The sequence below is a fragment of the Nuphar pumila genome, chromosome 5 (assembly GCF_984573655.1).
Source record: "Nuphar pumila chromosome 5, dmNupPumi1.hap1.1, whole genome shotgun sequence".
Lineage (NCBI taxonomy): Eukaryota > Viridiplantae > Streptophyta > Magnoliopsida > Nymphaeales > Nymphaeaceae > Nuphar > Nuphar pumila.
The window spans coordinates 97964311-97992027 of record NC_143253.1 but is presented as its reverse complement, the minus strand read 5'-3'; positions in this window follow the sequence as shown (position 1 = coordinate 97992027).

The following is a 27717-nucleotide window of genomic DNA, read 5'->3' as shown; positions in this document are numbered from 1 at the left end:
GCCTCCATCCACACACAAGTTTTGATTTTAACCTTCATTTTCGCCTTCATCCCCATTTCATGTCCTCTATCCCCGGTTCAAATGGGGCGGGGCTCTGTTTTCCCCCGGTCCTATGCCATCCCCCCTATACAGGTGTTGTGAAGCCGAAAGCTAGGTGCATTCCTGATGAGAAAAAGGAACTTTTGGTTTTACGCAAATAAACCTGACTTTTACCAAAGAACACTTATAAAGTATTTGGCCCAACCGACTAACATCGGATGCAGATGTGGTTGTGTGTTCGTGTTTGCCCTTTTAAAAGTGGGGTGCAGTACACACTGGGTCCCTCTTTAATGTGTGTGTGTTTGTGGGGGGGGGGGGGGGGGGAGCCCTTTGTTTATAGGGGAGCAGAGATGTGTGACTCTCTGTTAGGTGTAAGAATGAAACTGCACCTATCGTAGTGAACCAGATTCTGTAATGGGCTCCTACCACGTTTTGTAATCATTTGTGGGTTATAAAAGCATGGTTAGGGTTGAGATTACTTGTAGCCCTTTGTTTATAGGGGAGCAGAGATGTGTGACTCTCTGTTGGCAGCAACGCATGAAAATCTGGTTCACTACGACAGGGTTGTCTGTTCTGAAAATCGACTGCCCTTTAGTTTCTGATACTGACCCTGACCCTACTACGATCACTATGGTTATAGAGTGGAAAGAAAAAGACAGTATATGTCGTAGTTGCATACTGTTGGCTTTGTCCAATACGTTGTTCGATGTGTATTGTTCCTCGTCTACCACTGCTAAGGGCCTATGGGATCAACTTGACAAAAAGTACAATACCGAAGACCAAGGTCTTGAGAAGTACTCGGTTGCCAAGTTTCTGAAATATCAGATAGTTGAGGGCAAGTCACTCACTGAGCAGGCACACAAGTTTCTGTTGTTGCTTCATAGTTTGGCTAAGGCTGATATGAAACTTCTTGAGAAGTTTCAAGTTATGATCATCGTGGAGAAATTTCCTAAGTCTTGAGTAGACTTTGGTATGTCTCTCAAGCACCGTAGAGGGAAGATCTCCCTGGATGATCTTATGGTAGCCATTGCCATTGAAGAAGAGCATAGAAGTTAGAAACAGGTCGTGATGCCAACTGAATAGCCTAAAGTGAACATGATGACCAAATCTTTTAAGGGCAAGGGACAAAAACCGAAACCTGCAATGAAAAACCAGTTTAAACCTAAGGCCAAAATCCAGAAAAAGGCAAAGAACAAACCGTGTTGGAACTGTGGGCAGGTTGGGCACTGGGCTAAGGAATGTCCTTTCAAGAAGGTCAAAGCTCATGGGACCACAGATGGAATGCCTCAAGTCAACATGGTCACTGAGGTCGTTGAGACCAGTACTGTGTATGTTTCTGTTAACCCGCAAATCTATAATGTTTATGAGCCAACTGAGTGGTTGGTTGACACTGGGGCTAATGTGCATGTTTGTGCTGATAAGTCTGTCTTTGTCTCATACCAGGCTGCTGCAGGCAGATCTGTAACTATGAGAAATTCAACGGCTGCAAAGGTGTTAGGGATTGGACGCGTGGATCTGAAGTTTCCTTCAGGACGAGTTCTATCTTTACACAGAGTGCACCATGTGTCTGTAATTAGAAGAAACATTCTAAGTGGTTCATGTCTTGTTAGAGAGGGTTATGAATTTAACTTTAAATGTAATAAAGTTGTTATTTTACATTCTGAAACCTTTATTGGCAAGGGGTATTTAGATGATGGTTTGTTTAAACTTCGTGTTGAATATGTTTGCAGTGATAAATTAGAGAATGATGTTTCTTTTGATTCATTGTCTAAAGTTGCATATAACATAGAATCATCAGATTTGTGGCATAATAGATTAGGTCATGTGAATTTCAATTCTGTGAAATGCATGATGAACTTGAAAATGATTCATGAGCATTCCATTGATAAAACTAAAAAATATGAAATTTGTGTACAAGCAAAACAATGTAGAAAATCATTTCATACGATTGTTAGAGATTCTGAAATATTGAATCTGGTGCATACAGATATCTGTGAGTTTAATGGAGTGTTAACCAGAAATCATAAAAAGTATTTTATCACATTTATAGATGATGACACTAAATACTATTATGTGTATCTGCTAAAATCAAAAGATGAAGCTTTTGATAAATTTCTTATTTTTAAGAATGAAGCAGAAACACAATCTGATAGAAAACTGAAAAGACTGAGGTCTGATAAAGGAGGGGAATATACCTCTAATAAACTTGATGAATATTGCAAATCTGTTGGCATAGTTCATGAGTTTAATGCTCCATATTCTCCTCAATCTAATGAGATTGCAAAAAGAAAGAATAAAACCCTAACTGACATGATAAATGCTCTACTTGGGAGTTCTGGATTACCTACCTATATGTAGGGGGATGCTCTGAATACGGCTTGTTATATTCTGAATAGAGTTCCTCAGAAGCATAAGAACAATAGCCCTTTTGAACTTTGGAGAAATAGAAAATCGAGCTTGAAATACCTTAAAGTGTGGGGGTGCCTTGCAAAGGTACTTGTCTCAGAGCACAACAGGAAGAAGCTGGGTCCTAAAATAGTAGATGTTATCTTTTTGGGTTATGTAGAGAACAACTATGCTTACAAGTTCTTAATAATTAAGTCTGAGATATCTGACATAGATGTAAACTCTATTGTTGAGCTTCGAGAAGCTACATTCTTTGAGGATGTATTTCCCATGAAAGTTGGTGTACCTCAAAATCTTTCTTCTTTAGATATACCTTCAACTTCTGGTTCCATTCTCGAATATGTGAAAAGGATGACAGATGTGGGGGTAGAACCATCTTGTTCCCATCCTAAACCCATTGAGTCTGAGGAAGTGACTTAACCTAGAAGGAGCAAGAGACCACGAATTACCAAGGATTTGGGAAGTGATTTTATCACTTACCTTATCGATGATGATCCTCCCACTTTCCGAGATGCTATGGCTTCACCTGAAGAAAGGCATTGGAAAGAAGCCATAAAGAGTGAAATGAACTTCATTGTCTCTAATATCACTTGGGAACTGGTTGACCTCCCTCGTGGTAGTTTCACTATTGGGTGCAAATGGATCTTTAAGAAGAAGTTGAAACCAGATGGATCCATTGACAAGTACAAGGCAAGATTGGTTGCCAAGGGGTTCAAACAAAAGGAGAGAATAAATTACTTTGACACCTATTCTCCGGTTACTCGGATGATCACAATTAGGGTGCTTATTGCGCTGACTTCCATTTATGATCTTTCAGTTTATCAAATGGATGTGAAGACCACTTTCTTGCTTGGCGATCTTGAAGAAGAGATCTATATGGATCAACCTGAGGGTTATGTGGTTTCTGGTAATGAAAACAAAGTTTGTAGACTTGTTAAGTCATTATATGGACTAAAACAAGCCCCTAAACAATGGCATAAAAAGTTTGATAATATTATTTTATCAGTTGGTTTTGTTGTCAATGAATCTGATAAGTGTGTTTATTGCAAAGTTAAAAGTGATGGTTGTATTATTTTATGCCTGCATGTAGATGATATTCTTTTGTTTGGTTCCAATATGAGAATTGTGAATGAGACAAAGTCGTTTCTTAGTAGTAAGTTTGATATGAAGGATATGGGTGTTGCAAATGTGATCTTAGGCTTAAAGCTGACTCGTTCAGCTGAAGGGATAGTCATTTCTCAATCTCACTTTGTTGAGAAAGTACTTGAGAAATTTTGCTATAACCAAGAGAGATATGTAACAACTCCATATGACCCTTTTATTCCTCTTCATAAGAATACGACTGGTGTTCCTGTGTCTCAATTAAGGTATTCTCAGATTATTGGAAGTTTGATGTATCTAGCAAATTGCACGAGACCGGATATTTCATTCTTCTTGACAAAATTAAGTAGATACACAAGTTGTTCAAATCGCACTCATTGGAAGGCATTGGACAAGATACTTAGGTACCTGAAATGAACTATTTTCTTGAGTTTGCATTACAAGAGATTCCCTGCAGTTCTTGAGGGATATAGTGATGCGAGCTGGATAGCCATGAATTCTAAAAGTTATGGCGTGATAGGGTATGTATTTACCTTGGGTGGCGGCACAATCGTCTGGAGATCAGTAAATCAGATCATCTTGTCTCAGTCTACTTTTGAGGATGAACTCTATGCTTTAGATATCACAGGATTGAAAGCTGAATGGTTAAAGGGACTTCTTGAGGAACTTTCTTTAATGAGCAAACCAATTTCTGCAATATCTATGCATTGTGACAATATGGCCACAATTGTAAAGATTAAAAGCACAAAATATAATCAAAAGCAGAGAAGACACATCCAAGTTAAAATAAAATCTGTAACGGAACTGGTGTCTCAGTTAGTGGTGTTGTGGACTATGTTGGATCCAAAGAGAACACAACTGATTCATTAACAAAAGGACTAGATAAGTCATTAGTCCTAAAATTCAGAGAAGGGATAAGACTGAAACCCATCAGTAGTTCGTCTACAGTAGCAACCCAACCTATCTGAGTGGAGATCCCACAAAGTAGGTTCAATGTGGTAATAACAAGTTGTAAGGTGAACTGGATAGCACCTTATTTATGAGATACTAAGTATCTGTGTATGTTCCCCTAATTACTCTGGAAAGGTGTTGTAGCTGCAATTTAAGGAAGAGTTAAAACTCTGAATGGGTTCAAAGCCTTCTAGGCGAGATGTTAGCAGTGCATCTCTGGAGAAGCCCACCTATGTGAGTGTGATTGTGTGGCCGCAGTTTAAGGAATTGGGTTATTCTTAAAGTCACTCATGAAACAGAATTCGGGCGCATGACCTTTTATCATGCCGCTCCTAAAGATTACAACCAGAACCTTTATCGTGTTGTTGCTAATGGACACTCCTACACCAAAGGTTCAAGTTCAAGACTTCAGTTTACTTCGTTCCTGTGGGGGTCACCACAACAAAGCAGTAGATTAGCGACGACCACATTCCGTCGCTAACAGGCGTAGCGACAGATTAACGACGACTAGGCAACAGTATGCTTATGTCGCAAATTTTTCAACGCTAACTGGCGACAGAATAAATGCGTCGCCAGGTCCGTCGCTAATTGTGACGGACTAACGAGCGCTGTATTCCGTTGCCCATCCACCGGTACCAAACGACGACCTCGGCTTGGCGACGGATTTGCGTCCGTCGCTAGATTTATATACATACCGACGGATGTTTTCGTCGCTAATCCGTTGCAAACACGAAAAAAAATAAAAAAAAATTATTTGAAAATTAAATATCGAGAACGGTACAATTTATATTTCCTGTACAATTTATATTTCCTGTAAATAAAAAACAAACTACACTAAAAAATTCCATATAAAAAGAATCTACAACAATTAATCGTTCCACCTTAAAATTAACAAGTTTAATTATTTACAATTCAACAATTACAATTAGGAAACATAAAAAAATAGAACTTCTTCAACACAGTTCTCTAATCATCGCCAAGATTTTATGCGTCTTCTTGTTCATTGCCTTTATCTGTCCCTTCAGCTCCGCTACACTGATTATCGCTAGCAGCCTACACAAGAAAAGAACAGTCAGTATTGATAAACAAAATATAATGAAATAGATTACACACTATATGTGATTCTATCATGTGCTCATGTGTGTTCTAAGGCAATAAAAAAACTCTATATGTGATTCTATCATGCTCATATGTGCTCTAAGACATGCAAAAGTTATATATGTGACTCTATCATGCTCATATGTGTGCTAAGGCAGTCAAAAAATTGAATATGTGATTATAGCATGCTCATATATGTTCTAAGGTAGCTAGAAAAACTCTATATGTGATTCTACCATGATCAGATGTGCTTTAAGGCAGACAAAAAGCTATATATGTGATTCGATCATGCTCGTATGTGTGCTAAGGCAGTCAAAAAATTGAATATGTGATTATAGCATGCTCATATGTGCTCTAAGGTAGGCAAAGCAAAAAAATTTATATGTGATTCTATCATGAATGATATATGTTCTAAGGCAGTAAAAAAACTCTATATGTGATTTTGGCATGCTCATATGTGTTTTAAGGTAGTCAAAAAACTGAATATGTGATTATAAATTGCTCATATGTGTTCTTAGGCAGTCAAAAACTGAATATGTGATTATAGCATGCTCATATGTGTTCTACGACAGTAAAAAAAACTTTATATGTGATTCTATCATGCTCATATGTGCTCTAAGGCAGGCAAAAAACTTTATATGTGATTATAGCATGCTCATATGTGCTTTAAAGCAAATAAAAAAACTCTATATGTGATTATAGCATGCTCATATGTGCTCTAAGGCAATAAAAAAACTCTATATGTGATTCTATCATGCTCATATGTGCTCTAAGGCAGGCAAAAAGTTATATATGTGATTCTATCATGCTCATATGTGTGCTAAGGCAGTCAAAAAATTGAATATTTGATTATACCTGAGAGGGATCTGCAATCGAAGATCCTCTATTCAGCACAATACTGGTGATCTCATCTCGGAGAAAGGGGGCGACGGTGTCATGGAAGTAGTCATGCATTGTGTCCTTAATGATCTGACATACATCATCACCGGAAAGAATAGGCTGTTGCTTGGAGCTTATGTCGACGAAAGTAGCATGTGAGCCGTAACTGGAAGAAGCAATAACTGGTGAAGTGTTCAGATTACTCTCAAACCCGAACACGTGACCTTTTTTGGGTTCACCTGCTGCAGTCACCCATGCTGTAGGATCAAATGATGGATGCTGAGTAGCGTCATCGCCATATCACTCTACCATCTGTTGCTCATATGCCTCCTACAAAATAATGTTTAAAGTATGCATTAATAATTAATGATAACATTATGATAACTTGCATATTGCAATGATTATTAATAGAATAAATATATACCATTGTCGTTCTCGCCTTCTCTGATACGAAGACTCCCGTGGTCTTCCGTTTATGTGTTTCAACAAACACATCCTTATATGGTACAATGCCTCCTTTTTCTGCTTCCTGCGAAGTTAAAGGACAAAAGATTTAGTACACAAGTTTGCAAAAATACTTACAAAATTAATATTATATATTGATAAGTTACCATTTTCTTTAGGTGGCTCCCAAATGTCTTAGATCCACCTGTGTGTAGATGGGCTTCGGGCATTTTCGCTCGATTTTGTGCAGCCTTCGCAGAGCGATTTCGAAATGCATCTCCCACCCACTTATCGCACATTTCATCCCAGTAATCTCTTTTGATAGTAATAGGGCCATGGCCCTTCCACTGTAGTGGATCATCTACTACGCCAGATGCTTTTTTTGCTGCAGTCTTCATAGTGTGAAGCATGTCTGCAAATCGATTGACAGCCACCTTCTGCCACACCTTCCTTGCATCATTTTCTTCCACCGTAGTTGCGAAGCGATTCGAAACCTACAAATATTTTCAGAAAGTTAGTAGACATTACTTAAAAAAATTAAATATGAAACACATTAACTATTAAGAACAACTGTATACCGTGAATGGGGACCACAATATGTCTAACACCTCCTTTGGGTACTCTTTCCATTGAGCAATCGGTCCTGGTAGATGTTGAAGAAGTGAATTCCTAATCTCCCGTACTACTTCTTGTGGCTCAAACCTCGTGCTGCACATGAATTGTTACACAGTAAATATCAATATAATATATTTATAAGATATGCAATAATTGAAAACAAAATACTTACGATCGATTATCGATATACACTATTCGAATGAGTCTTCTTGTGCCAGACTGAGAAGATCCTGCTTCATGTGTTCGCTCCTGACTTGTGTGATCAACTGGTGTAGGTGGGTCGTGTATAGGCGAAACATCATATGTAAAAAAATACGTTAGAAATTCTCAGAATGCGCATTTGAACTAATCAAGCATCCAATTAGTTAAATGATATACCTATCACAGGAGCCCGTGAAGATGAAGGTTGGGCCTAGCTACTACTGGATGAGCGACCACTATAACCTCCACGAACCATATTCTAACAAATAACATATGTCATACAATACATTCAAATAATTCACATCAAGTATTATAATACATTCAAGTCATTCGCATCAAGTATTACAATAATTCAAATCATTCATATCAGGTACTGCAATGCATTCAAGTCATTCACATCAAGCATTGCAATGCATTCAAATCATTTGCATCAAGTATTACAATGCATTCAAATAATTCAAATCATTCACAAAGTATTGCAATAATTCAAATAATTTGTTGCATAAATTACAATACATTCAAATAATTTAAATCATTCACATCAAGTATTGCAAGGCATTCGAATCATTCGTATCAAGTATTACAATACATTCAAATAATTCAAATCATTCACATCAAGTATTACAATGCATTCAAATAATTCGTATCAAGTATTACAATACATTCAAATAATTCAAATCATTCACATCAAGTATTGCAATGCATTCGAATCATTCGTATCAAGTATTACAATACATTCAAATAATTCAAATCATTCACATCAAGTATTATAATGCATTCAAATAATTCATATCAAGTATTACAATATATTCAAATAAAATTTTTAATCATTCACATCAAGTGTTGCAATACAACTCATGCATTCGTATCAAGTATTGCAATACATTCAAATAATTCAAATCATTCACATCAAGTACTGCAATGCATTTAAATAGAGATTTGTAGTACAAGATTTTGCTCACTAGCTTGAGAATTCTTCCTCGTCACTAGTTTGACTTTCTTCTTCTTCTTCTTCTTCATTGTTTGCTCATCCACTTGGTACATCATTTGGATCACATTCCTCTATGAATGTTTCATCAGCCAATGGAGATATGACATGCATATCATGCGCAACATCGTGACCATAAGCAAAGTCATAGACATTATCTGATTGATAGTAATCGCTGTCTTCAGCTAACTCATCTTCCTGTAACTGATCATACTCAGGGTATAGTTTGAACTTCACCTTGCAAACTGCCCACCATTCATTTCCATCTGACTTTTTTATACTCGGATATGAAGTATAATAAACTTGTTGAGCTTGCGAGGCTAATATGAATGGTTCATATGTTCCAAACCTGGATTTATGATTCACCTCCACAATGCCTGAAGCTTTGTCGAGTCTTGTTGCAATTGGATCAAACCAATGACACTTGAATAAAGTTACCCTGTTATTTATGCCTAAGTAAGTCAACTCCATTATTTTCTCTATAACACCGTAGTAATCATGTTCATTTTCACCGTAGTTGCTACCCTTGACACACACGCCACTATTTATCATTGATTTGTTTATACCATAATCTTTTGTATGGAATCGATAACCATTTACGATGTACCCGTTGTAGTATTGCACAACTTTGGTTGGACCATTTTCTAAATCACATATTCCTTGATCTTTAACATCACCATGGTGGACCTACGCACAGACATAAACAATGATTGTGATCACGATCAATTAAGTAACTTAGTGTTGTTTATAAGTATAAAATTTATGTTAGCTTATTTACCAACTGTTTCAACCACTCCACAAACTTAGTTTCACGTTCTTTTGGTACTTCTGCATCAGTGAGATGTGAAACTTCTCTTTGCAACTCCAGATCAAATCGTCTGCAAACCACAAATACTTATATTACCGAGCCATGTATCCATATATAGAACATAAAAGGATTTATAATTGTGTTGCATCTACATATACTTACTCGATGTATGGGTCGATCGCTAAGCAATTAAAAAGAATATAGATGTGTGCTGTGTCTTGCTCTCGATCTGTCAATAGCCTTAATCGGCAACTACCAAATGCATGCCCAAGTGGTTGAAATATCGACAGCTTGTCAGCTACAGTTACTTGTTCTCCATCATCGTTACGGGGAGGGCATGTGTAACGTGTTGGAATATGAGGTTCGAAGTACATAGATGAGAAATTTGAAATCTCTTCTAAAGTGTAGGCCTCACAAATAGAGCCTTCTACTCTTGCTTTATTACGAACATTTTTTTTTAGGTCGAACATGCATCTGACAAGAATATACATTTCAAAATTTAAATATCTGTCATTAAAGAGACAAATATAAAAAAATATGTACCTTTCAAATGGGTACATCCATCGATATTGCACAGGGTCACCAACCCTTAGTTCATATGGCAGATGTATGATCAAATGTTTCATAACATCAAAAAATGCTGGCGGAAATATCTTTTCTAACAGACAAACAGTGGTGATGACAGAGTCCTCGAGATTCTTTACATCTGATACTACGACCTCCGATGCGCACAATGTTCTAAAAAATCCGCTCAACTCAGACAATACCCCCCATATAGGTTTGTCTAACATATCATGGAATGCTAGGGGTATCAATCGTTGCATAAAAATATGACAATAATGGCTCTTCAACCCATATAACTCTCCATCGTCAATCTTCACAGCCCGAGCAATGTTAGAGACATATCCATCTGAAAATCTCAGTTGTCTCAACCATTGACATACATGTTTTATTTGATCAGGTCCGAGCACGTACTTTGCCTTTGGTTTCAGTACTTTGCCATTATACTCTTTGAGTTCCAATTCTGGTCTTTTACATATTAATTTTAAATTCATACGAGCCTTCGGATTATCCTTCGTTTTTCCTTTAACATTCATTACTGTATTGAACACATTATCAAACACATTTTTCTCCACATGCATCACATCCAAATTATGTCGTATCAATAGGGTCGGCCAATACGATAGTTCCCAAAAAATAGATTTCTTCGTCCAATTGTGATCCTTCCCAAATCCATGAAAGGGTGTAGGACTGCGGGCATCTGTTAATACATATGAAAAGTATGACAATCTTCTTAGAATCTCTATGCCAGACAATCTTGAGGATGAACCTTCTGTTTCAGTTGTGCCTGCTTTAAACACATTCTTTTGTTGTCGAAATGGATGGTCGCTGGGTAGAAATCGACGATGGCACTCAAACCAGCAAGGCTTCCTTTCATGCCTCAATCTAAAAGCTTTGGAATCCTCCATGCAGTACGGACAAGCCAACCTCCCATGCGTACTCCAACCAGTAGCATACCATATACAGGGAAGTCACTGATTGTCCATAGAACATCGACCATCATGTTGAAATTTTATTTTTTGTGGGCATCATACGTGGTAACACCGTCATCCCACAGTACTTTTAGTTCATCAATCAATGACCTTAAATATACATCAAGATTTTGGTCAGGTGAGGTCGGACCAGGGATCAACAGAGACAAAAAAAGATTTGAACGTTTCATACACAAGCTTGGTGGAAGGTTGTATGGAGTTACAAATACTGGCCAATATGAGTATGGAGTTGATGTACCCCCAAATGGATTAAATTCATCTGTACATAGACCGAGTCTAACATTTCACACTTCCATTGCGAAGTTCTGATGAGTACGATTAAAGTGCTTTCAAGCTTCAACGTCAACAGGATGCGTGATCTTGTTTTCTTCGTGTCAAACTTTATTTGCATGCCATCTCATGTGTTTAGCTGTCCTTGAAGACATATACAATCGCTGCAATCTAGGAGTGATAGGAAAGTAGCGAAGCAACTTGTATGAAACTTCCTTTGATCTCGTGCTACCATTGCCTCTTGTCTTTGGCTTGAACCGAGGATGCCCACATGACGGACATGATATGTTATTTTCTTGCTCCTTGAAATACAACATGCAGTGATTTGGACAAGCATCAATCTTTTTGTAACCCATACCTAGAGCGTTGACCATAACTTTCGCACGATAGAAATTTTGTGGCAATTTCTCATCTTTGGGCAACATACTCTTCACAATCATGCACAAACGGTCAAAACATGATTGACTCAAATTATACTCGGACTTCAAATTCATTAGTTGAAGAACTGCAGACAAGATTGTGTGACTCTCACAACCGTTCCAAAGTGGCTCATCAACATCTTTAAGTAAATCATAAAATCTACTAGCTGCATCGTTTGGTGATTCTTCATCTACGACAGTTCTTACATCACTAGAATTCATAGCAGAACCCAGTTTTGTTCCTGCAGCATCAAATATCAAATCCGTATATGAATTATCATGCACCACATTCACCCATGCATCAAAATCGTTTCTAAATTGTTCTCCATGAAACGTCCAGTTCTGATAATCACTCACAAAACCCTTCCTGTATAGGTGATGTCTAACGCTATGAGGTTCTACAAATCGATTATTCTTACAAATCTTGCAGGGACACCTAATCTGACCTGTGGGATCCACTGTACTGACACTTGCCGTTGCAAATTCAATAAAACTGTCAACACCATCTATATATTCATGTGATAACTCATTGTCCACTATCCTACGATACATCCATTCACGGTTTGCAGTCATTTTCTTATGATGTTGCGAATAATAGCCTAACGAATTAAAAGAGAACAATCAGAATGCTACGATGAAGAACATATCAAATTTATCATGCAATATATGATGTCATACAATAACAAGAATTTTGATGCATGCATTGATAACTTAATATTTTCATTTGCAAACTATTAATGACACGATACAATCATTTGAAACATGCTTTCATTATACAATTTCACATGGAAGTCATAATCAAATTGAAAGTAACTACATGCAAGCATGGATACAATTGCATCAAACATTGCAATACATCGTAATCATTCATATCAAACAAATGACAAACATGTACATGCAACAAACACACTTCAATATCTCACTAACTACTACCATGCCTAGCATGGACTCCGTACTCCAAAAATAAGAACACTTCAATATTCATACATTAAAATCATACTCAACATGATCTCCGAACTCCAACAAAGCAACTGTAAATATCAACAACTAAGTGAGTGTGTGAACAATAAAGTGTTACATCTAATAAATTAAATAACATGTGATACGCTTACATCACTTACTCACCATGGGTATTTACCCGATTTGCATTGTTTTTGACACTTACTTACCACAGGTGGCTGAGCACGAGCTGGTTCCGTTGAAAAATCGGCACAAAAAATACTGTTTTAAAATGAAGTCACCACAAAAAAAAAAAGTTGTTCTGGCAAGGGGTCGACTCCCCTGCTGTTCCGGCAGGGGGTCGACCCCCTTACAGAACATAGGGGGTTAACCCCCTTACGGAACGTAAGGAGTTAACTGACCCCCTGTTCGGGCAGGGGGTCGACCCCCAGCCTTTCCACCAGTGAGTCGACCCCCTGTCGGAACAGCAGGGGGTCGCCCCCCTGCCTAAGCAGGCAGAGGGTTGACCCCCTGCTTGTTCCGGCAGGTGGTTAAACCCCCTGCCGGGGTCGACCCCCTACCGAAACAGGCAGGGGGCAGGGGGCCCCTGTCGAAAACGACAGGGGGTTAACCTCCTGCCGAAAAACGCGGGGGTTAACCCCCGGCGTTTCCGGCAGGGGGTGGTGGGGGGGGGGGGGGGCATCCTCTTTACCTTTCTCCGGGCGGCGGGGCCTGCGGACGGTGGGACCAGCGAACAGTGGGACCGGCGAACGGCGGGAGCAGCGAAAGAAGAAAAGGAAAAGCTGTATGGGATTAGGGTTATTCGAAACTTAGCGACAGATTAAATCTGTCGCTAAGCCCACATAAATCAAATTTACGAAACCAGCGACGGACTATACGCTATCGTCATGTCCGTCGCTAAGTAGCGACAGAGTTTGTCGCAAGAGTCGTCGGTAAATCGTGTGGCCATAACGACAAAATAGTATGTCGCAAAATCCGTCGCTAAATAGCGACGGACTATATGTCGTTGATGGTTTCGTATGCTTCATGGATTATAACGACGAATGTTTGTCGCTCGTTAATCCGTCGCTAACTAGCGACGGAAATATTTTCGTCGCTACCGTCCATCGCTAACAACGTGTTTTCTTGTAGTGGGTAAAGTTAGTCAACTAAGGTAGTGGTTCAAATCGGAAGGTACCATTGCTGAAAGCATGATATGTCCTGTTGCAGATTGTATCATCTTGCATCTTGGTTTCCTCCCATTTTATTCTTTGAATTTGTTGGGGAATGTTAGGTGTAAGAAGGGAGGGAAGAGAGAATTCATAAGAATAAATGTAGGTTGTTTTTCCTTTTTGGAAAAAGTTTGGTTTTGATGACGTGGAATAGTCTCATATTGATTGTGTTTGAGTTCGTTGTAGGCTTTATAACCTACATGTAAACTCTTACACTTGTTCCTAAGAACAAGAGGTTGGGATGACTACCACACACACTAGCGTGCGCGCCCGCCCGCCCATCGTGCCGTGCTGGGCTCGGGTTCGAGTAATTGGCCCTTTAGGGCCATATCAAATCAAGATCAAAGTACATTTTTGCCCAAAGTTTCTGTGTGTATTTGGATGCTTTAATGGGTTATGATAAATGACAACGGGTCACGACTCCTCGTAGTCCGTGTCTATTAAAGAGTCTTGTTATTTCAGATTCTGTAACGAATCTCGACTCTTCGAAGTCCGTTAATGGGCCTCGATGCCTCGGATTTCGTAACGGGCTCCTACCACATTTTGTAACCGTTCGTGGGTTATAAAAACATGGTTAGGACCGAGATTACTCAGATGCTTTACGCATAATTCTGAGGAAAAAAGGCTCTGTGTTTTCTCTTTCCCTGTTGCTCTCTCTCTCTCCTGAGTTATCCTGAAAAGGGATTTTTCTGCACTTCAGTTCGTAGAGGTTGTCTTTGAAAGATGATCCGTCGGAGTACACCAGTTCAGATCGTCGAGGCTATTATATCCTGGGGGAAGGACGCCGAACCCTGTTTGCACTGTATGTGGGGGCGAATCTTCTCTAAGGGGAGTACTTTCGTACGCCTTAGCCTTTTACACAGTATTAACATGCTTTTGTTGTTCTTATTGTGTTCTATGCATCTAGTTGTTCATGTGTTGTTGTTTGGATTTTGGTATACTGCGGAACCCGACATGTCTGCTCTCTGTTTCTGTTTCGATCTACTGTTAATCATGATTTGTACTCTGCTGCATATTATGATCTATATCATGTTTTATATCATGATGATGATTGTGAAACTGTGTGATCTGAAAAATGATCCAACACTCTCTCCTAAGTGGGCAGAACACCGGTACGCAGACCCGAACACTGGATCTGATTCAGTATTAAAAAGGGGCAAACACTTGTAAAGTGTTCGCCACGAACACTGGATCACGCTTCAACTCTGGTGGAAAGGTTAAAAGCCAGGGACAACATTATTATTTAATTCATGGAACTCTTTAGTGAAGAATTTCAAAAAGTGAAAGGCTACACTCTTGGAATCTGCCTTTTGTTTTCATCCACCTTCTTGGTTGCTAATTCAAATGAATAATGAAATGAAGAAAAATAGAAAACAGAGATTCATAAATTGTACAACGACAAGCTCGTTCTTTGCAAAGACAACTTGAATTTCTGACCCCAAAACACGAGTCAGAGTTGGTGACTCGAGGGGGAGTGAGAACCCCATCAAACACAATTCACGAGTAGATACAACATTAATTTCAGGAATAAATTAATTACATGAAAAATAATAGTTTATTAGTTTTATATATAATAATAGTTTATTAGTTTTATATATATGTTAATCCATTGAATTTGCATAACTGTAGCATGGAAACTATTTACACGTCCATATGAATTGAAAATGAACGGTTAGCAGTAGGGGTGTCAACGGGTTGGGTTTACCAGGACCAGACCCAGACCAAACCCTATAGGGTCCAGGTATGGTGACAAATAAGAAGACCCGATTAACACCCAGGTCCGGACCTGAAGGTCCGATTAATAGATGGATCCCGGTATAGTTTGTGAAATGTTATACTGGACCCCAGCCGGACCGGAGTTCCGATAGTTAAGACACAAATTTTCAATGTAAAAATGATAAAAAAATATTATTCTACCGGGTCTGGTTCATGTAGTTTTTATCGGGTCCGGGTACAGTTTTTCTTATAGTAGACTCGATTAGACCTGTTTTCAGATCCGATACCATACCCGAAAATCTGGTCTAAGTCTGGTTCCACCTGGGACCGAAACAAACCTGAACGTTGAGACCCCTAGTTAGCAGGTCAATGTTTGCTACCCATGTGGGCTCCAAATCCCTTGGTAAAAAACTCTCTTTTTTCTCACGTATGTCTGACCCTCCATATGTGATCTACATGTTTGGCTTAAGTAGAAAACCGGATCTTGGATTATGTTTTCTCCCAACGTGTATGTTAGATTTTCTAGGAGTTAAAAGATCAATGGCTTACAATCATCTAAATTGTCAACCCTGAAACAATTGTATTTTTACATAAAAAAAATGTAAGGTTAATTCCTACTATTTTAATCATGCCAAACACATCCATGGGTCAGATTTAGTCAAAATGACATTCCATGTGAGTTTTGATCTGTGGGGTTAATTTCGAACCCACGAGGGTACGTAGCCAGTATTTTCTCCAATAACAGGTCTCATTGATTGTTGGTGATGCATGATTTCTTTTTTGTAAGCAAGTTGGTGGCATAAACCTTATGGATTCGAACCCAAGACCCCTTAGTGCCACTTAACCATCCTGCTATCTTATTTGACCCTATTGATGCAGAGATCGGATCAGGTGCAATAACATTGCACATAGCAATTGTGTCACCACCGCACCTGATCGCCACCCATCTTTACGATAAAAGCGTGTGAGCTGTGGGTCCATGCAACAATGGGAAGCGGTCAGGTGCAGCGGCAAAATCATTTTGTGCAATGTGATCTCACCTGATCCGGCCTGGTTGATGCATGGCATTATGGAGTTGCCGGCCATGCCCGGGTTCATCCCGATCTTCGAAATTGAGCCATTGACTTGAGTCCAGTGGGTCCAAATTCTGTGCTGACTCCAAGATGTAAACAAGGGAAAGTGGAGTGGATAAATAAACGGCGTTGCGGAGCACTATGCAGCATTTTAGATTTCCCCTCATCTCGTGTCACGTGAGACCTTATTAGAAGCTTCCTATGGGGGGACAACACCTTCTTGCACGGACTTTGAACCTCAAGATGCCTTTAATTGCAAAATTAATGCCTAACAAACAAAACACACACACACGTGTGTACAAAAAAGATTGGCTACACCCCCCTAGAAGATATGGTACTCTCTAGCTGAATCAGCTTTATTTGACGAATTAGACCACATGATGCATTTAGCATTTTTTATTTTTAGTCTCAAGGGGTTTGGCCTAGTGGGATGGGGGCCTACACTGTTCGACGACGGGCAGTCTAGGATCAAATATCATGAGCGCCCCCCCCCCCCCCCCCCCCATATATATATATATCATTTAAAATGCACTTTAAATTGGAATATCAAATGGTTTCAACATAAAAATATAATTTTCTTAACAATAAATTTTTTATGCATCGAAGAGCATTGAATTTTGTAGCCCTTGGAAAATCAACTTATACAACACAATTGAAAAAAAAACGTGATTTTTTCATGTTTTCTTGGTTCATGCATAAATTGGCTTAAGATACCCAAACAATAAACTCTATCTAGTGAAGTTATGCTGAAATATATCAACCTTCCTACCAAATGAAGACAATGAATTGATCCTTCAAAGGTTCCCCTTCTTTTGAATTCAGCTTCAAATATTGCTCCATAGGAAACTTTAATGGTCAAGCTCCTAAATAACCATGATCCTCAAGAATATCTAGGGTATATTTATGTTGTGACAAAAATATTCTCTTACTCGATTTTGCCACCTCAATTCCTATAAAATATTTAAGCACTCCAAGGTCTTTAATACAAAAGGTATTGTTGGAGAGTGCTTTTAGCTTATCAATTTGCAACATATTATCCTCAACAATTATAATATCCACATACATAAGAACGAACACACATCCTCTTTTAGTGATGCATGATAATAAATAATAACTGACTTTGGCCTGTGTAGAACCAATTCCTTCAAGGAAAATTGAAAATTTTGCAAACTAGTTGTTGGATAATTGCTTGAGTATGTAAATAGACTTGTTGATCCGACAAACACATTGGTCCTCTATCATCCGAAACTCAGAGGCATGTTCATGTAGATTTTTTCATCGAGATCCTTGTGTAAGAATGCATTGTTAACATCAAATCGATGAAGAGCCCAATTTTAATGACAGTTACTGTCAAAAGGCAACGAACAATGACTAGTTTGGCCACATGAGCGAATGTCTCATGGTAGTTGAGCCCTTTGCTTTGAGTATAACCCTTTGCTACTAAGCGTGCTTTATAGCACTTTATTGAACCATCAGATCTTTGTTTGCTTTCCCAAGGGAAGATCAATGACCATCCAAGTTTTATTTTCTTTCAAGGCCTGAGTTTTAGTTGCCATGACCTCTCACCAATGTAAACATTTTATAGCCTAGGTGAATGATTTATGTTATGGGTTTTTGTATGATGTCTACAAGGAAATCACGGTGAGATGGAGAAATTTTGTAATAGCTATAGTAATGGTTGAAAGGATATCTAGTACCTTTCTGAATGATATTTTGTTTAGCCAATGTAGATAAGCAAGTTGCAATATAGCATTGATAATATTTTAGACAAGCAGGTTGAGATTATTGTTCCCTAGTAGAACGCCTAGGTTGGACGTCATCATGAATTTCAAGTTGGAAAACACCACTTTCTATTTGGTCTGGTTGTTCGTCATGAATATTGGGATTAACATCATGATTTTATTCCTAGGAAAAATCAGTTGGAGTGGATTCGGGCATCCATAGGTAGAACAACAACATCATTGTTATTCAGAGCACCTGGGTTAGATTGAAATAGAAAGTTGTGCTCATGAAAAATAACATCTCGGTTAAGTGAAGGTGGTATGAGAGTCAAAGTTCGTACAAACGATATGCAGCTTGGGCATAAGGATAGCCTATAAAATACATCTTTTGGCTCGATTATCAAATTTATGAGAATGATTTATATTATGGGCATAGTATAAGCACTCAAAAATCTTGAGGTGTTTATAGTTGAGACTCTTGTGAAACAGAAGTTCATATAGAGTTTTTTATGCTAGCCCGTTGGTAGAGATACAGTTAATGAGATATGTTGCAGTTAATACACACTCTCCCTAGAATTTTATATGAAGTTGAGCTTAAAAACGCAGGGCACGGGACATATTTAAGAGGCATGAATGTTTGCATTCAACTACCACATTTTGTTGGGGTGTTGAAACACAACTATTTTGATGGACTGTCTCTTGGTCACAAAAGTATGCTTGTATTTCTTTAGAAAATAACTCACTGACATTATCACTCCTAACCGTTTGTATTTGAGTGTGGAACTGAGTTTTGACCATGACAAAGAAGGCTTGAATTAAAGTTGTTTTGGATTTGTAACTCATTAGGTAGACCCAAGTGGAACAGGTATAATCATCTATGATGGTTAAAAAGTAATGTGCACCGGAAAAATATAAGAATGTATGAGTTGAAATGGTAAAGTGGTGCTAATAGTATTTTGAAAAAAAGGCATATGTGTTTGCTTGGCAAGAGGGCAAACAAAACATAAACCATAAAAAACATGAAAATTTATTTTATTAGAATCAACTAGAACTTGAAAACGAATGTCCTAGATGAATGCCAAATATGAACATAACTAAAAGTAGAAAAAACTTCACCCATTGTCTCAAAAATATACAAGTCATGTCACAACTTACCCACTATAATAATTTGTTTCATGTGTCGATCCTGAAAAATATAAGAATCATCATTGAATATGACATTACAATGCAATGTAACTTTGCTAATTGAAATCGGGTTGTACTTAAAGCTAGGTACACACAAGACATTAGATAAATGTATTTTTTGGGTCAAGTTGACACTTCCAATATGGGTGACAGGTGCAGACAATCCAGTAGGCAAACTTACTTGACATGTGATGGGATAATTAGAATAAAAAAGATCAACACAAGATATTATATGATGAGTGGTGCCTATGTCCACAACCCAATAAGAGGAATGTGAAAGAAGTGATAAAGTTGTACCTGCTAGGTTGGCGTGAGGTTCTGGTTTGCCTTGGGATATGAAAGTCATAAACTGATTGTATTGCTCAAGAGCAAGTTGAAGCATAGCAGTAGTGTTGGTGCTAGACTTAGTAGCTATATTGGCATTGTTGGCCAAATTAGGGTACTCATGTAACTGATAACAGCGAGCTTTGATATGACCCAGTTTTCTACAATATTTAGGCCTTGGACTATTCTGACATTTCGTTGTTTGGTTTTCTCTTGGGTTCACATTCTTACCACCATCATGTGCTTGTTTGGCGATGGTGGGAGCACATGCATCTCTCTTTGTCTTTCCTCTTAAATAACAAGATCATATGCTCAAGAGATAGAGGAAAGTGGATCCATAAGGAGTTGACTCTCAATAAAACTATAAGAGTCATTAAGGCCCATCAAAAAATGCATCAACATATCTTAATGTTTTTGTTCTTGGACTTGCTTTATAGCACCATGTGAACACGTTGGGTGTGGAATGTATAAAGCAAGTTCATCTCACATTTCTTTGAGTTTCATAAAATAGACAACAATAGATGACTGAAGTTGTTTGTGACTGATAATATTAAACTAGATTTGATAAATATGGGATGCATTGGATTGAAAAAATCAATCATGGAGTTCATTTCAATCTTCAAAGGCAATGTCAAAGTAAATGACACTAGATGATAGATCTTTATGGATTGAATTCAGGATCCACGAAAGAATCATGTCATTATATATTTGTTATACTGCAAACAAGGTAGAAGTGTTGTCAGGCTTTGAGATCAAGCTAGCAACGAACCCAAGTTTATTGTTAGCACTCAATGCCATACACGTCACTCGCTTCCAAGCAGAATAATTTTCACTAGTTGAAACTTAAGAAACAAACATGATATAGGTTGTCTAAATGATGGAGAAAATAAAAACTGGTTAAGAAATTGACTAATGCATCTCCCTATGGTGTTGACAACTTCATAATCTCAGGTGCCATGGATTCTAATTCGAAGACAAATCATAAATGATTAACTCTCAACCAATGACAAAATGGTCTACTTCCAGATCAGTGATAGAGTGGACAATCTTGTTGAATAGTAGCGATGAACGAGTTGCAGGAAACAAGGTACAAACATTTGACTTGAGATCAAAACCAAGGTATAAAAGTTTGACTTAAGATCAAAACCACTACTCTAGTACCATGTTAAAATAGATATCAGTGGCCAGAGAGGGAAACACGATAATAGAGAAGATGAAAATTTTGTTCTGCTCGTTATCGACAGATTACAAGAGTATATATATAGTTTTTGTTACATGAGATACAATCCCACAAATTTAGGGATAAAACAAGGCAACTGAATATACAATTCATATTATATATCTTCCACACTCTTGCCTTTATCTCCAGGTTCTTTTCTTCATTTTCATGACTCCTACAAATTATAATCAGAATGTGGGCATGGTTTTGATTTTTTGCTATCTTTTTGTGAAAAAAAAATTTAATGGGGGAAAAATGAACTTACTTGGATTTTGTGAAATCCCTTTAGAAATATGTGGGTACGTCGTATGCAAGTGTTTTCAAGAAAAATGTAAAGCCCAAACAAGTTCTCTGATCTTCGTAGCCCAAATTGCACCGTTGAGACGCTCGAATATATAAAAAAGATCAAAGTGTATGAGTATTTATTCTTACAACAACAACAACAACAACAACTACGCCTTCATCCCAAAACAATTGGGGTCAGCGATATGAACCAAAAAAGAAATTCATTTTGGGTCTTCCACATGAATCCTTTTCCTCCAATCATTTCTATCCAACGCCATGTCCTCGGTGAGGTTCAAAGCATTCATATCCTTTCCTATCATCTCCATCCAAGTCTTCCTAGGCCTACCCCTACCTCTTTTAACTAATATATTTTCCCATTTCTCCAACCTTCTAACTGGAGCATCATTAGGCCTTCGCCGAATATGTCCAAACCACCGTAAACGATTCTCTCGCATCTTATTCTCAATGGGTGCAACACCTACCTTCTTACGTATCTCTTCGTTCCGAATCTTATCTTTTATTGTATTTCCACACATCCATCTAAGCATCCGCATCTCAGCTACACTCATTTTTTGAATATGATGTCTCTTGGCAGCCCAACATTCCGTACCATATAGTAAAGCGGGTCTAATAGTCGTCCTATAAAACTTTCCCTTCAACCGCAATGGCATTCTACGATCGCACAGCACTCCAGTAGCACTTTTCCATTTCATCCACCCAACCTTTATCCTATGATTTACATCTCCATCAATTTCTCCATACTTTTGAATGATGAATCCCAAATATTTGAAATAATCATTCACCGGTATATCTTGCTCACCAAGCTTCACTACACTCTCATCACTACTTCGTTGCTTACTAAACCGACATTCCATATATTCAGTCTTACTCTTACTCAACTTAAAACCTCTAGCTTCCAATGTTTGTCTCCATAATTCTAACTTAGCATTAACCCCAGCTCTAGACTCATCAATCAAAACAATATCATCAGCAAACAACATACACCACGGTACATTTTCTTGAATTGATCTCGTAAGCTCATCCATCACTATCGCAAATAGGAAAGGGCTTAAAGCAGATCCTTGATGTAACCCAACCGTTATCGGAAAATTGGTTGTCACCCCTCCACAAGTGCGGACATTGGTTACTACTCCTTCATACATATCTTTAATTATACTAATGTACTTGAGAGAAACACCTTTCTTCATCATTGTCCACCAGAGAACGTCCCTAGGTACTCTATCGTATGCCTTCTCTAAATCAATAAAAACCATATGCAAATCTTTGTTCCTCTCTCTATATCTTTCAATAAGTTGTCTAAGAAGATGTATAGCTTCCATAGTTGATCTTCCAGGCATAAAACCAAATTGATTCTCCGATATCATGACAACCTTCCTCAACCTAGACTCAATCACCCTCTCCCAAAGTTTCATAGTATGACTCATGAGTTTTATACCACGATAGTTTGTGCAATCTTGTATATCACCCTTATTCTTATATAAAGGCACCAAAGTACTCTTCCTCCACTCATTAGGCATCTTATTTGTTCGCCAAATCAAGTTAAAAAGATTTGTCAACCATTCTAAACCTTTCTCTCCCAAGCATTTCCAAGCCTCGATAGGTATACCATCTGGGCCAACTGCCCTTCTTGATTTCATTTTTTTCAAAGCCTCTGCAATTTCTTTCTTTTGAATCTTGCGCATGAAGTCACGATTTATCTCATGAAAAGGAATGGAGAAGTCTCCAAGATCTTGAGCATGACTATCATTAAATAGCTTATCAAAATAATCTTTCCATCTCTCCTTAATCTCCTCATCTTTGACTAAAACCCTTTGCGTTTCATCTTTGATACATCTAACCATACCCAAATCCTTCGATTTCCTATCTCTCATCTTTGCAAGCCTATAAATATCCTTCTCGCCTTCTTTGGTATCCAACTTGTCATAAACCTCCTTATATACCTTAGCCCTCGCGTTTCGAACAACTTTTTTAGCTTCCTTCTTTGCTATCATATACTTCTCCAAATTCTCATTATCACGACTCTTACTTAGATTTCTATAACACTCTCTTTTAACCCTAATAGCTAATTTGACATCCTCGTTCCACCATGATGTATCCTTACCTAGTGGTGCACCGCCTTTAGACTCACCCAATACCTCCTTAGCTACTTTTCTCATACCACCCGCTATCTTATTCCACATTGATTCTGAATCCTCCTCGAGACACCAATCAACTTCCTTAACTACCTGCTCTACAAACATTCCTTGTTTAGCTCCTTTCAGTGCCCACCACTTAATTCTAGGATCTATCCTATGTCTATCCCTTTTGCGGCATTGTCTAATTCTAAGATCTAAAATTAAGACTCTATGTTGTGTAGCTACACTTTCTCCTGGTATAACCTTACAATCGATGCAACAACCCCTATCTCTCTTTCTAAGTAGGAAAAAATCTATCTGACTCGTATTAACCCCACTTTTAAATGTTACTAGGTGAGACTCCCTCTTCCTAAACCAAGTGTTTGCTAAGATCATATCATAGGACAAACAAAAATCTAAAATCCTTTCTCCACTTTCATTTCTTTCTCCTATACCATAGCCTCCATGGATATTCTCAAATCCATCCCTACTAATGCCTACATGTCCATTAAGGTCACCGCCGATGAAAAGCTTTTCTCCATAAGATGTCTCTTGTACTACTCCATCTAAATCTTCCCAAAATTGATGCTTAATGGAATCATCTAAACCTACTTGAGGTGCATAAACACTAATAATATTAATAATATCCGTACCTAATACTAATTTAATAAGTAAAATTCTATCACCCTTCCTACGGACCTCAACTACATTATCTATAAACTGACGACTCATAACAATCCCTACTCCATTCCTATTCCTATTTATTCCTGTATACCAAATCTTATATCCCCAAGGTTCTATCACTTTAGCTTTCTCACCTACCCATTTGGTCTCTTGAAGACATAAAATATCAATATTTCTCCTACACATAACATCTACTAACTCTACCAACTTACCAGTTAAAGACCCTATATTCTAAGTGGCTAACCTAATTTTATGGTCTTGGACTAACTTCTTTACCCCCACCCGTCCAACAAAGTGAGGGAACCCTTGCCTATTTGACACCACACCCGGGCGCCGGTGTGACGCGTCGCTTCTGGGCGACGACCTAGCAACCCTTGCACATTTATCACTGCCTCCGGGCCTAGAGAGTACAGCGCGTCGCTCAGTAGGGAACGCCCCAACGAAATTCTCATATTGGTTCATTTTCATAGGATATGACAAAGTTTTTATGCTGGCTGTCACAGGCCTACCGCAACCCTCCTCCTTTATCCAGGCTTGGGACCGGCAGTGTATAACTACACAGGCGGAGTTTGAGTATTTATTCTTAAAATAATAAAAATTGAAATGAAAGAATGAATACAAGTGAATGATATGAAAATTTACCTTTTTTAGACTTGATGGTCCAATAAGCTTTTACGCTCTTTTTTAGTCTGATAGCACCCCCATGCCGGTACGATGGTTGTTGAAATGACATTTGTAGCACCTCTACGTAGGTATGGCAGCTTGAGAGAGGGGGGTATGGCAAGGCTAGGGTTTATTCTCTCTAGGAATGGCTTACACAGGGAAATTTTTATTTTTTTTATTCTCTCATACTATAGGGGTTATTCCTATTTATAGGAAATCTGTATAAGGATATAAATTAAAAAATTATTGGTTTTGAATCCAATCCAAATGGATTTGTTCTTATCTTTATAGAGGATAAGACTCATCCAAGACGAGTTCTGTTTGGGATAGGACTTTTGGTAAGATAGGATTCTATTTTCTTTTGGGCTCTATAGAGACAAGAATAGGCTTTTGAGTAGTTTTTATCCAAATAGCATATGTGCATGGGGTTTCTAGAGGTTTTCTATAGATTGGATAATGCAATTTCAGATATTCACGCTTAAATTGGGTTGTACTTCAGATCTATTATGATATGGTAACTTATTTTGGCCATAAATTTAAATACATATGTCAGATTAAGGCACTGTTTAATGCATTGGAAAGATAACATCCCCAACTTTAATTCATATTTTAAGTACAAAACCAAATTCAATCATTTTGATGGTATAAAATGTACTCAAATTAGGCCCTACCTAAAAAATAGGATTTTCATTAAATAAGTTACATTGTTTTTGTCATAACTTCATACTCTGATATTGTATTGACCTGATTTTTAGTTTGTTAGAAAGCTAAGATCATTTAATTTAATTGATATTTTAAACAGAAGTCTAAAAGTTGTTTTAGAGTCCAAAATTTAAGCTAGAAGAACTTTATAATTACCTGATCAAAATTGAGGTGTTTACACTATCAAATTCGACAAATATCTGAATTTGATGGATATTTGAATATGTTTACATGTAAAAAAAATGAATCTTGTATGAGTTTTTTACAATCTGAAACTGAATTTGTTTAGTTAACATCTGATTAGTCAAATATGATAATTGAACACATCCAATCCAAACCTGAACCATTTACATCCCTAATCACAAGGCACCACCCTATAGTAGAGATTTATTAACTATTTGATTTAATCCAAAGAGAGCCCCTTTGGAACCATTAGATGATTGCCCATAAGGGCTCTACTCATTTGGTAGGGCTTATGTCACAAGTTTGAAACCTATACAGGTGTCCTTTACTACAAGATTGAAGTTGGGTGTATTCCCAATGGGAAAGGTGGATCTTATGGGTTTTATCAATTGGAGGTATGTCAATGTACAATTGATCATAGTGGGGGGTTTCTCTTTTTTTTATATAAAGAATATACCGGCCATACTTATGGTCATTGTCCCCATAATATAAATTTGTGGCACACATGTCCGTTATTCGACATAAACCTATGGCCATGCACCCTCACATGCATGGACTTGTGCATTGAGGAGAGAGGTGGGCCCACTCTCTACTCAATGCATGGGATGCCCATACATGAGCATATCCAAATGTGCCCCATTTGAAAATCCTCAAACAGTTTACCCCTCTATGTGGGTAATATGGGATGCATGGTGTACTTGGTTGGAAAATGGCTAACCAAGTGAGGAGGAGTTATCCCTAGCTTATGCTCTTTCTATAAGAGCATGACTATCGATAAGGGTCGATCATTCGATATTGATAAGATCATCCCCTTTATAAAAGGCCATAAAAAATCACCATCTCGCTTTCTCTCTCTCATTCTTTTTTTTCAATCGACAATTGTGCACATCCAACATATAATCCTACGATTCTCCAACATTGGTATCAAAGCCATACCTGGAGTGCGCAGATCTTGCCCCAACTCTCTCTATTCAAAGTCATCATTCATCGCTCGAAGCCACAAATTGTCGCTCGGAGCCACCAATCTCTCGAACTCATTGTCGAAAACCAAAACAAGGAAAAAGCGATAAAGAAAAATGTGCTACTGAGTTAGCCAAAACCAATAAATTGTATGGAAATAGAGGTTAGGACATATTAAAATAAATAAAATAAAGAAATTTATCAAACTAAATCTAATGGATAACTTTAAAAAAATATTTTTTCATCGACATGAATCATGTATCTATAGAAAATTGATAAGAAAACAATTTCAAACTTATGTAATTAGAGCATTTGACCATACAAACATTTTTGAACCCTTCAAGACCCAAACTCATAAAGGAATGCAATATTTTATAACATTCATTGATGATTAGTCAAGATGTAGTTATATATATATCTTATAACATATAAGTCTGAGGCATTAGAGAAATTTAAACAATATCGTCATGAAGTTGAAACCCAACTTGAAAGAAGGATTAATGACTTAAGGTCTAATCGAGGAGTATACACCTTAAATAATTTTTTTGAATATTGTAAGGAAAATAAAATCAAACCTCAAATAACACTTGGAACACCTCAACAAAATGGTGACAGAAAGATATAATAGGACTCTTTTTTACATGATACAATGCATGTTGTTTTATACTTTATTACCAAAGGTATCTTAAAGAAAAGTTATTTATACAACTACACATGTTTTGAATAGGGTTTCATGTAAGGTCATTGTCTCTATACCCTATGAGTTATGTACTAAAAGAAAACTGTACCTTAATTATTTTCAAAGATGGGGTTTAGTAGCTCAAAAAAAATATAGATCGATCCAAAGATAAACTAGATAGCAGATCTATAAGGTGTATCTTTATTGAATATTCCAAAGGATCTAAAGGTTATAGATTCTATCAT